At 37.8% G+C, this 10,219-nt stretch overlaps 1 long non-coding RNA gene across 1 annotated transcript; it reads left to right on the top strand.

The window, feature by feature from the left end:
• The first annotated feature begins 178 nt into the window (after positions 1-178).
• Positions 179-9,629, top strand: LOC109489632. Its single transcript, XR_002142680.2, has 3 exons — positions 179-440; positions 8,101-8,157; positions 9,605-9,629. It is a non-coding gene; the product is annotated as an uncharacterized LOC109489632 (long non-coding RNA).
• The last annotated feature ends 590 nt before the right edge of the window (positions 9,630-10,219 follow it).

The raw sequence follows: 10,219 nt of genomic DNA, 5'->3' as shown, positions 1-10,219 counted from the left end.
ATGAGCCTGCTTCTTCCTCTCCCACTCCCCCGGCTTATGTTCCCTCTCTCGCTGGCTGTCTCTATCTCTGTCAAATAAATAAATAAAATCTTTAAAAAAAAAAAAAAGAAAGAAATGATAAGTAAAGTAGGCAGGGTGAGGCAAGCCATATAACTAAACAGGAGACTGAAGGAAAATGAATTTTTAGTGATTGTGATGAAACATGGTTTCATGGCAACTATCTCTATGCCACTAAGATCTACTGATCCAAGATTTTTGTTGTTGATATAAGGGAGAAGAGAAATAAAGTGGCTAAGACAAGAAGCTATAAGTCAGGCAATTTCTTTCAAGACGTGGAAAACTGCATGTTTGAAAGCAGAGGTTTAGGAGCCAGTGAAAAGGAAGAGAACAAAGAAATGGAAGCAGCAGCAGAAAAGCTTAGCAACCAAGTACCTCACATAGTAAGATATGATACCTAACATTTATTGGGAACGATTATCATTTAAAAATTTTATTACATCTCTGTTACACACAGTAGCAGCTAATAGGAATAGTGCAATTCTGATTTTTACTAGTGTCAATATAAAATTTGTAAATTATGTAGAAAGATCATTTATCCATCTTTTTAATTTTATTTTTTAGGCTTTATTTTTAAATTTTTTTTATTATGTTCAGTTAGCCAGCATATAGTACATCATAAGTTTTTGATGTAGTGTTCAACAATTCACGTGCCCTCCTTAATACCCATCACCTGGTTACCCCATCCCCCACCCCACCTTTTTTTTTAAAGAAGTTATACTTTATCCTTTTTTTTTATTTTAAAGATTTTATTTATTTGAGAGAGAGAGGGAGAGAGAGAATGAGCAGGGGGAAGGACTGAGGAAGAAGCAGACTTCCTGCTAAGCAGGGAGCCAGATATAGGGCTCGATCCCAGGACCCTGAGATAAATCCTGAGCTGAAGGCAGCCACCCAACCGACTGAGCCACCCAGGCACACCTCCCCCTTTTGTACTTAAATTTTACTTTGAGGGATACCTGGATGGCTCAGTTGGTTAAGCGTCTGCCTTCAGCTCTGGTCATGATCCCAGGGTCCTGGAATAAAGTCCTACATGGGGCTCCTTGCTCAACGAGGAGCCTGTTTCTCCCTTTCCCTGCCGCTCCCCCTGCTGTGTTCTCTCTCCCTCTTTCTGACAAATAAATAAATAATCTTTAAAATTTTTTTTTACTTTGAATTCATGTAGTACTTCACAATTTACAACAGCATTCACATAATCCTCAAAACAATGTGAATTCTGCTGAGTCAGTTTTGTAATTCTCATTTTCAGATAGAGAAGTTGAGACACATGAAGGTTAAATGACTTGTAGAAAAGGTTTTTTGGGGGTGCCTGGGTGGCTCAGTCGTTAAGCGTCTGCCTTTGGCTTGGGTCATGATCCCAGCGTTCTGGGATCAAGCCCCACATCGAGCTCCCTGCTCAGTAGGAAGCCTGCTTCTCCCTCTCCCACTCCCCCTGCTTGTGTTCCCTCTCTCGCTGCCTCTCTCTCTGTCAAATAAGTAAATAAAATCTAAAAAAAGAAAGAAAAAAAGAAAAAAAAGGTTTTTTTGTTTTTCTTAAGCTCAGCTTTGATTACGAAAAAATAATTCTTAGATTTCTGAGAGATATTTAAAGTTTTGGACTTCCTAACTGGCATTCATCTTAAGAAAAAATGTTTTTGTTCATTCAGATTCCGTCTTTTTCCCCAAAAACCCAGTGAGCATCCTGATGTTGTTCCACTCTTGATCAGACCTCTCAGAGGCAACATAATATCTATGCATGTTTCTCATTTTCCCCATCATCCCCAAATTTAAAAACCTATTTCCCATTATTTTCAGAGCACTATTAACTTACCTAATTCACTGATTTGCATTAAAGTATTAAAACTGATCGGAGCTTGAGGGACCTGGCTAACTCAGTCAAGGAGCATGCAACTCTTGACCTTGTGATCCTGGGTTTAGGCCCCATGTTGGATGTGGATATTGCTTGGAAAAAACAAACAAACAAACAAACTGATAGGAGCTGAACAAATTATCCCCTCCCAGATTTGCATTTTATTTTATTTTTAAAGATTTTATTCACTTATTTGAGAGAGAGCTTGAGCAGGGGGAGGGACAGAAGGAGAAGCAGACTCCCCACTGAGCTGGGAGCCTAATGGAGGGCTCCATCCCAGGACACTGGGATCATGACCTGACCAAAGTCAGCTGCTTAACTGACAGAGCCACCCAGGAGCCCCCCAGATTTGCATTTTAAGTTGGGGTCTTAAACTGTTTTAATGATATAGGTATTTCTGACTCTCATAACAAAGCAAAGGAAGCTTGGTTTTTCTTGGCATCCCATCACACCAACACATCAGAGGCACACTTTATAGGACTTTTTGTAGGAATAACCTTACTCTTCATTACATGTACACCAGTATTAAACAAAAATTATTCATAATGAGACTAGTCAAAATTATAAATCTTTTTGCCCAGCTTAATTTTGTGATTAACTAATGATAATATTAAACCAGTTTTGTCTTAATACAGTAAAATGTTTTAAGTATAAGCAAGTAAGTTAAATGTTTAAGTCATTCTTTAATACTATCATTCATTTTCATGAAAAGAAGAAATAATTTCATAAGTAAATAGTAATTTATAAGTAAATAGTAAATTTATACAAGTTTCCTTCTGTGATCAATCCTGAGACATTTTAGAGTTTTTAGAGTTTTCATGCAAATAGATGAAAGAAAACTTCATTGTTGCTAAAAAGACCTCCTTTATGTTACCTTTTGTTTTCTACTGATTGATTCATCCTTTATTATTTTTCTAAAGATCAGGAGACATATGCCTAGTTTAAAAATTAAGAAACCTCTATCAAGCGTGTGTTCTGCTTAGTTCTGTAAACACTAGTTTTAGGACCAAAAATAAAATGAAATAGACGTAGGCTATCTGTCTTACATACAACCTCCTTTCCCTTTAAGAATCTCCTGTGGAGGGGAACCTGGGTGGCTCAGTCGTTAAGTGTCTGCCTTTGGCTCAGGGCATGATCCCAGGGTCCTTGGATCGAGCCCCACATCGAGCCCCACATCGAGCCCCGTATCGGGCTCCCTGCTCTGCTGGGAGCCTGCTTCTTCCTCTCCCACTCCCCCTGCCTGTGTTCCCTCTCTTGCTGGCTGTCTCTCTCTCTGTCAAATAAATAAATAAAATCTTAAAAAAAAAAAAAAAAAAGAATCTCCTGTGGAAATGTGGCTTTCTAGAACTCCATTCATCTCTGGTTAACTGAGCAAGAGGCTTACATACAATAATAGATAGCTAAACCAATGACTGCCACCAAGAGGGTGATCATCCTAGTTCTTGCACATGAAGAATTGTTAGCTTTTTTTTTTTTTTCAAGATTTTATTTTTAAGTAATCCCTACACAAAATGTGGGGCTCAAATTTACAATCCCAAGATCAAGAATCACATGCTCTACCTACCAAGCTATCCAGGCACCCCAGAATTGTTAGCTTTTTTTTTATTCCATGCATATATCCTGAAACTACAGTATGAGGTTTCCTTAATATGATGTAATACTCTATTACATTGATTGCTGCTTTATATTCAGCTTTCTGGCTTTTTGCCACAGTAAAGGATTTCAATTTCCAAATGGTTTGGGAAGATGTAAATAATTATACAAATAATTATGGTTAACCACCTATACTTTTCTTATTCTTTTTTTTTTTTAAAGAGGTTTCTTTTTTTTCTTTTTTTTAGGATTATTTATTTATTTATTCGACAGAGATAGAGACAGCCAGCGAGANTTTTTTTTAGGATTTTTTATTTATTTATTCGACAGAGATAGAGACAGCCAGCGAGAGAGGGAACACAAGCAGGGGGAGTGGGAGAGGAAGAAGCAGGCTTATAGCGGAAGAGCCTGATGTGGGGCTCGATCCCAGATCGCCGGGATCACGCCCTGAGCTGAAGGCAGATGCTTAACCGCTGTGCCACCCAGGCACCCCTCTTATTCTTTTTTTAAAATATTTTATTTATTTGAGAGAGAGTGAGCATGAGTCAGTGGAAAGGCAGAGAGAGGGAGAAGCAGATTCCCCATTGAGCAGGGAATCTGGTGCAAGGCTCAATCCCAGAACCCTGGGATCATGACCAAGAGGAAGGCAGCCGCTTAACCCACTTAGCGACCCAGTGCCCCTCTTTTTCTTTTTCTTTTTCTAAGAAATGGGTTTAAAAACATGTACAGAGTATAAAATAAAATTTAGGTACCTCAATAATCTTTCTCATGAAAGATCACTAGCTGGCTCTGTTGGAAGAACAAGCAACTCTTGATCTCAGGGCCATGAATTTGAGCCCCACATTAGGTATAGAGATTACTTAATTAACTTAAAAAAAAAAAAGATTACTTTCCCTCATGAAAGGCACTTTCAGTATCTTTTTGACATGGTTTACTAGCTTTAAAGTTAAAATTTCCAAGTCTAATCCTTTTCCTTTCTCTCTATACTTTTCCAGATCCTTTCCTTGCTTGCTATGAGAAAGGGAGTCTAAAACTTTTTTCTACGTGTTTCTCAGAGTACTGTAACTAATTTGAAACACAAATTTATTGTCCAGTTAACTATTACTTTAGTACAGAAGTAAAACTCAGTTTAAGGGTTTATAAATATGAACAAAACTTGGTTCCTGATCACAGGAAACTTTACAGGATAGTAATAATCCTGAGAGAAATAATAATGATGAATACATTTACTTTCTCTTTACACTTTAGGAAGGGTGCAAAAATTCATTTGATCTTTAAAACATCCTTGTAAGGAACACTGGACAGATACTATTTTCCTAACTTTACAGAGGAAATAGAAATAAAACATGCAACACATTTAAAGAACTAAAAATATGTAAACTGTCATACATTGTGATTATAAGTAGATAAACATCTTATATCATTATACACACACCCATCCTTAACTTATCCTTAGAAAGGTATCTAAGCTTAAGAAAACATCTAGCAATGCTTAAAATCTCATTTTATTTTTATATTTATTTATTTAATTTATTTACTAAAAGATTTTTAAGTAATCTTTACACCCAATGTGAGGCTCAAACTCACAACTCTGAGATCAAGGGTCACACACTACGGGGCGCCTGGGTGGCTCAGTCAGTTAAGCATCTGCCTTTGGCTCAGGTCATGATCTCAGAGTCCTGGGATTGAGAGCCCGGCATTGGGCTCCCTGCTCAGCAGGAAACCTGTTTCTCCCTCTGCCTTTCCCCCCATCCCTGTTTGTGCTCACACACTNCAAAAAAAGAAACAAAATCTTAAAAAAAAAAAAAAAAAAGAGTCACTCCATCGACTGAGCCAGCCAGGCACCTCTAAAATCTCATTTTAGAAATCCCATACTTGGTGTCTACAGGAAGTCCATTATAAATAGTCTTAGAGACAAATGCAAAAAACATTACTAAACACTAACAAAATGGAAAGCATTTTGATAGGAAAAAAGAGAGAAAAGCCCTGATAGACTGACATAAAGCCCCAGCCACAGCAGTCTGTGGATACTTGAAAAAACTAAGTAGCGTGGAGATGGAGAAGATATTAAAAGGAGACACAATGGACCCCTGGGTGGCTCAGTCAGTTAAGTGTCTACCTTAGGCTCAGGTCATGATCCTGAGTTCTTGGGACTGAGTCCTGCATCGGGTTCCCTGCTCATCATGGAGCCTACTTGTCCCTCTCCCTCTGCTCCTCCTTCTGCGCTCTCTCTCTCAAATAAATAAATAAATAAAATCTTTAAAAATAACTAAATAAAAAAAGTGCCTGATTGGCTCAAACGGTAGAGCATGTGACTCTCCATCTCAAAGTCATGAGTTTAAGCCTCACATTGGAGATGGAGTCTACTTAAAAAAAAGAGAGAATTTAAAAAGGCTAATTCTAAAGCCATTTCTTTCTGCTCATTTTCTTCCATCTATATGGTCACTTACTAAGACCATATTTTGTCATCTGCCATTCTATCTCAATATTACTCTCTCAATTCTTTTCTTATGTATTTGCCTCAAATTTAAGGTTCTGTGGGTCACTCTATTTTAAAAAAATCAACTGCAGGGTGTTGCTACACCTTAATCAAACTTTAGGTCTGAGTCCTTTAGTATTTTCTTTACCCGTTTTCTCCATTAAATCCTTTATCTCTTCCTACCATTGAAATGATGGTCATGGACATCTCAGTGGCTAGCATGATGCCAGGCACATAGGTGTCCAAAAAATATTTGTCAAATGAATCTTTCATAACCTTAAAATTATTGATAGGAACATTTAGTCTAACAAGCTCTGAAAATTCTTGTAAGTAGTTTCCTCAAAGTTAACAAGCTCCTAAATTCTTTAATTGACAATCAGGATTCCTAAGATATTTCTCATTTTCATGAGACGAGAATAGTAAATTCTGAAAATCAGCACAAAGATTAAAAAGCAGCTCTAAGGTTAAACAAAATTTGCAGTGCTTTGTCTTCCTTAATTCATTCACTCCCTCAGGATCCAAGAAACAACAGGCTTGCGTTCTACCCACTTTAGAAGTTGGATATGGCGTCAGAATTGAGGTAGCAGAGTCATTAAAATTTTATCTTGTTAGGAAACTGTCTACTTACCTTAGAAAAAGGGCAAATTGCCATTTCTCCCAGTGTGGGGACTGTGGAAACAAGGGAAACCCCTTCACATCATTTCCACAATCCCATATTATGCAAGGGAGCATCTAATTTTGTTAATTCATTAAGCATTTTAAGAGTATTTTTGGCCAGCAGTATACTAAGAGCTGTAGAGAGACACACAGGCGGAGCAAGTGCACATTCCTTGTCCCCAAAGGGGTTACAATGCAAAGAGAGAACCAAGCGTGGAACTCAGAACAAAAGCTGTGACTGCATAATAATGAATTGGGAGGTGGGTGGGGGATGGGGATCTGAAAGCCTAGTTACTCGGAAAGCAATTTCCAGGAGGTGAGAGCTTAGGCCAGCTCTGAAAGAGATTGATTGTAATGATTTGCAGGACTGAAAGTTGGAGGGCCTTCTACTTCGAAGATAAACATCTGCCCTGATTTAAAGGTGGGAAGTGCCTGAAGTGTGTGAGACCATAAAGAGACTGAACTAGCAGTCAAAGGCCGTTAAGGGAGAAGACTGATTTTGAGGTTATAATAGGTAAATTTGGGGAAGCCTTTGATGACGTGTGAAGGGAAGAAGACTTTTTTTTCCCTTTGTTATACCAAAAAGCTTCGATTTCATGAGATGGGTGTAAAGCAAATAGGAAAATTACGTGAGAAAAACCTCTCTATTGCAATAGCCGTTCTGGGAGTTCAGGAAATAGGCTAGACAACGCCATAATTTAGGTCTAGGTTGTTAAGACCCAGAATAAAATGGTAGCTGAGGAAATTTTCAAAGTTGAATAAATAGTAATAACAATAAATACATATAAGGCTAAGCTACAATCTCATTACTTAGCTTTAATTATTAACACAATTAACGATAATCTCCAGATAATTTATCTCCAGCACCTGTCCCCATCTTACATCTTTGTCTTTTAAGACCTTTTATTGAGAGCATCTATTCAGTACCCTCCTCCTATGCCTTACTCAACCTGCCCTTGTTTTGTTATCTTCCCATTGCACCTTCTTCTCTTCATTTAGTCAAATCATCTTAGTCCTTAAAAGACCCGGCCTAAGTACCCATCTTTTCCTTGAAGTCATTTATGATCTCAGGAAATTCTTTGAACTACTGCTATCACTTTGGCCACATGCTACTTATTTTCTGATTACTATTTTTTACTATTGATGATCTTCATTCTATTTAACTCTTTAAAACACTTTTAAAAAATTATGATTATTGCAGAAAATTTAGAAAATAAAAATCACTTGAGGGGCATCTGGCTGGCTCAGTCAGTGGAACGTGTAACTCTTGATCCTGGGGTTCTAAGTTCAAGCCCCTCATTGGGCAGAGAGATTACTTAAAAATAATACCTTAAAAAATTCACTTGCAATCTTACCACCATTATTAAAATGTTGATGTATGTGTTGTTCAAGGTGAATAGTATATACATATGTATTTTAAAATACAATATGCACATTTTTGCATCCTGCTTTTAATTTTTGCTTTTAGTTATTTTTACAGGCTCCTGGAATCTAAGACATTCTATGCAGAATCTGAAGACCCCAGGTACTGCTTTTTCTTTTTAACTCAGCTGTTACTCCCTATATCCTACTTATGGCTTTTGCTCCCTTATGGCTCTTGCTGCCTTGTGTCCACTGCTTGCCTTTAAATATTATTCAATTAACCTCAACTGCTTTCACCTTGTACAGTGTTTGAGAAGAGCTTTTTTTTTAAAAGATTATTTATTTATTTATTTGACAGAGATAGAGACAGCCAGTGAGAGAGGGAACACAAGCAGGGGGAGTGGGAGAGGGAGAAGCAGGCTCATAGAGGAGGAGCCTGACGTGGGGCTCGATCCCACAACGCTGGGATCACACCCTGAGCCGAAGGCAGACACCCAACCGCTGTGCCACCCAGGCGCCCCTGAGAAGAGCTTTTATTTATTTAGCTAGTTATTTTTTAAGATTTTGTTTTTAAATAATCTCTATACCAAGCATGGGGCTTGAACGCACAACACCAAGATCAAGAGCCACATGCTCCACTGACTGAGCCCCAAGGAGAGCTTTGAAAGAGCTTCCTACAGATTGATACGTCTTGGGTCTGGTGTCTGTCCCAGCCTAAAAACCTCTTGAAAAGAGGGAGAAGGGGTCATATAATTCAATAAGATAATTTATGAAGAAGGATTCTCAGAAGAATAGGAATGGCAAGTACAGTTGGCTTGACCTATATATCCTTCATTTAATATTTTTTGAAAATAAGATTTTTTTGAAAGTAATCTCTGTGCTGAACGTGGGGCTTGAACTCACAACCCCAAGATTAAGAATCACACACTCTGCCACCTGAGCCAGCCAGGCACCCCCAAAAATAAAATTTGTGATGACTATATAATATTCTGTCCTATGAATATATCGGATATACTTAATCTTTCCCATAGTGCTGAACAGTTAGTTTGTTTCTGGTTTTCACTATTCTTAGTAACACTGAGATGAACAGCCTTCTAAGTTGCCGGGGTCTCAGGTAGAAATTCTTCGTATTCCTAAAAGTAAAATTACTAGATCGGCAGTGGTAGATTCTTAGTATTTGCCAAAGACCTTCCAGAACGGTTATATTCATTAAAAAAGGAGAGCAAGGGTTTTGAACTTATATTTTGCTTTCTAGGAAATGCAGGGAAAACTATATTGTATGCCAGAAATACTTAGATGAAATACTTCCTCTAAAGAGAGACTCTCATGTAATGAATACATTTAGGGCATTTTAGAAATTAAGGTGGTGAGAAAGATTACAAGACCATGGTTGATGTGTTTTGAATGGGAGGAATACACAGGGGACAGAATTGAATTATAAAGAATTATTACACACTTAAGTACGAGGGAAAAAAATGAAAGGAATATTAAACTATGAAAATTCATTCCTTAGGTATAATTTTTATGTGCATAACAACATTTTATGCAGTTGAACCTTCATGTACATTATTTGGTATTTTTTTTTAAGATTTTTTTTATTTATATGACAGAGAGACAGCCAGCGAGAGAGGGAACACAGCAGGGAGTGGGAGAGGAAGAAGCAGACTCCCAGCGGAGGAGCCCGATGTGGGACTGGATCCCAGAACGCCAGGATCACGCCCTGAGCCGAAGGCGGACGCCCAACGACTGCGCTACCCAGGCGCCCCCATTATTTGGTATTTTTAAAATATTGATTAGACTGTTGCCATTTTGTTATCTACATAAGATTTCCCTTAATATGCCAGATGTTAATTAGCCATTTCTCTTCAAATTTTTGTTTAGATAATATACTATGAATACCTTTGTGTGCTGATTTTTATTCTCCAGGTTATACCATCAAAATATATTCCCCGAAGTAGTTGTTGACTAAAAGATAAGAACAATTTTATACCTTGCCTTATATATTGCAAGATAATGTACTCCACTGATGTGTTATTGACTTGGCACGTTTGTCTTGCTACTTCTACCTCTCCTTACAAAGCCAGTGTCTTTTCATTTGGCAATTTCAGGTAAATTGACAACTTTAGGTTAAGTCATTTTGAACAGAGGTGTCTTTTCGGTGTCTCTTAAATTTATTTCTCAACAAGTGTCCCATTCTGGAACTTTACTTGTCCAACTGCTGTCTG

The sequence above is a fragment of the Ailuropoda melanoleuca genome, chromosome 15 (assembly GCF_002007445.2).
Source record: "Ailuropoda melanoleuca isolate Jingjing chromosome 15, ASM200744v2, whole genome shotgun sequence".
Taxonomy (NCBI): domain Eukaryota; kingdom Metazoa; phylum Chordata; class Mammalia; order Carnivora; family Ursidae; genus Ailuropoda; species Ailuropoda melanoleuca.
This window is presented reverse-complemented; position numbering and strand designations above follow the sequence as displayed.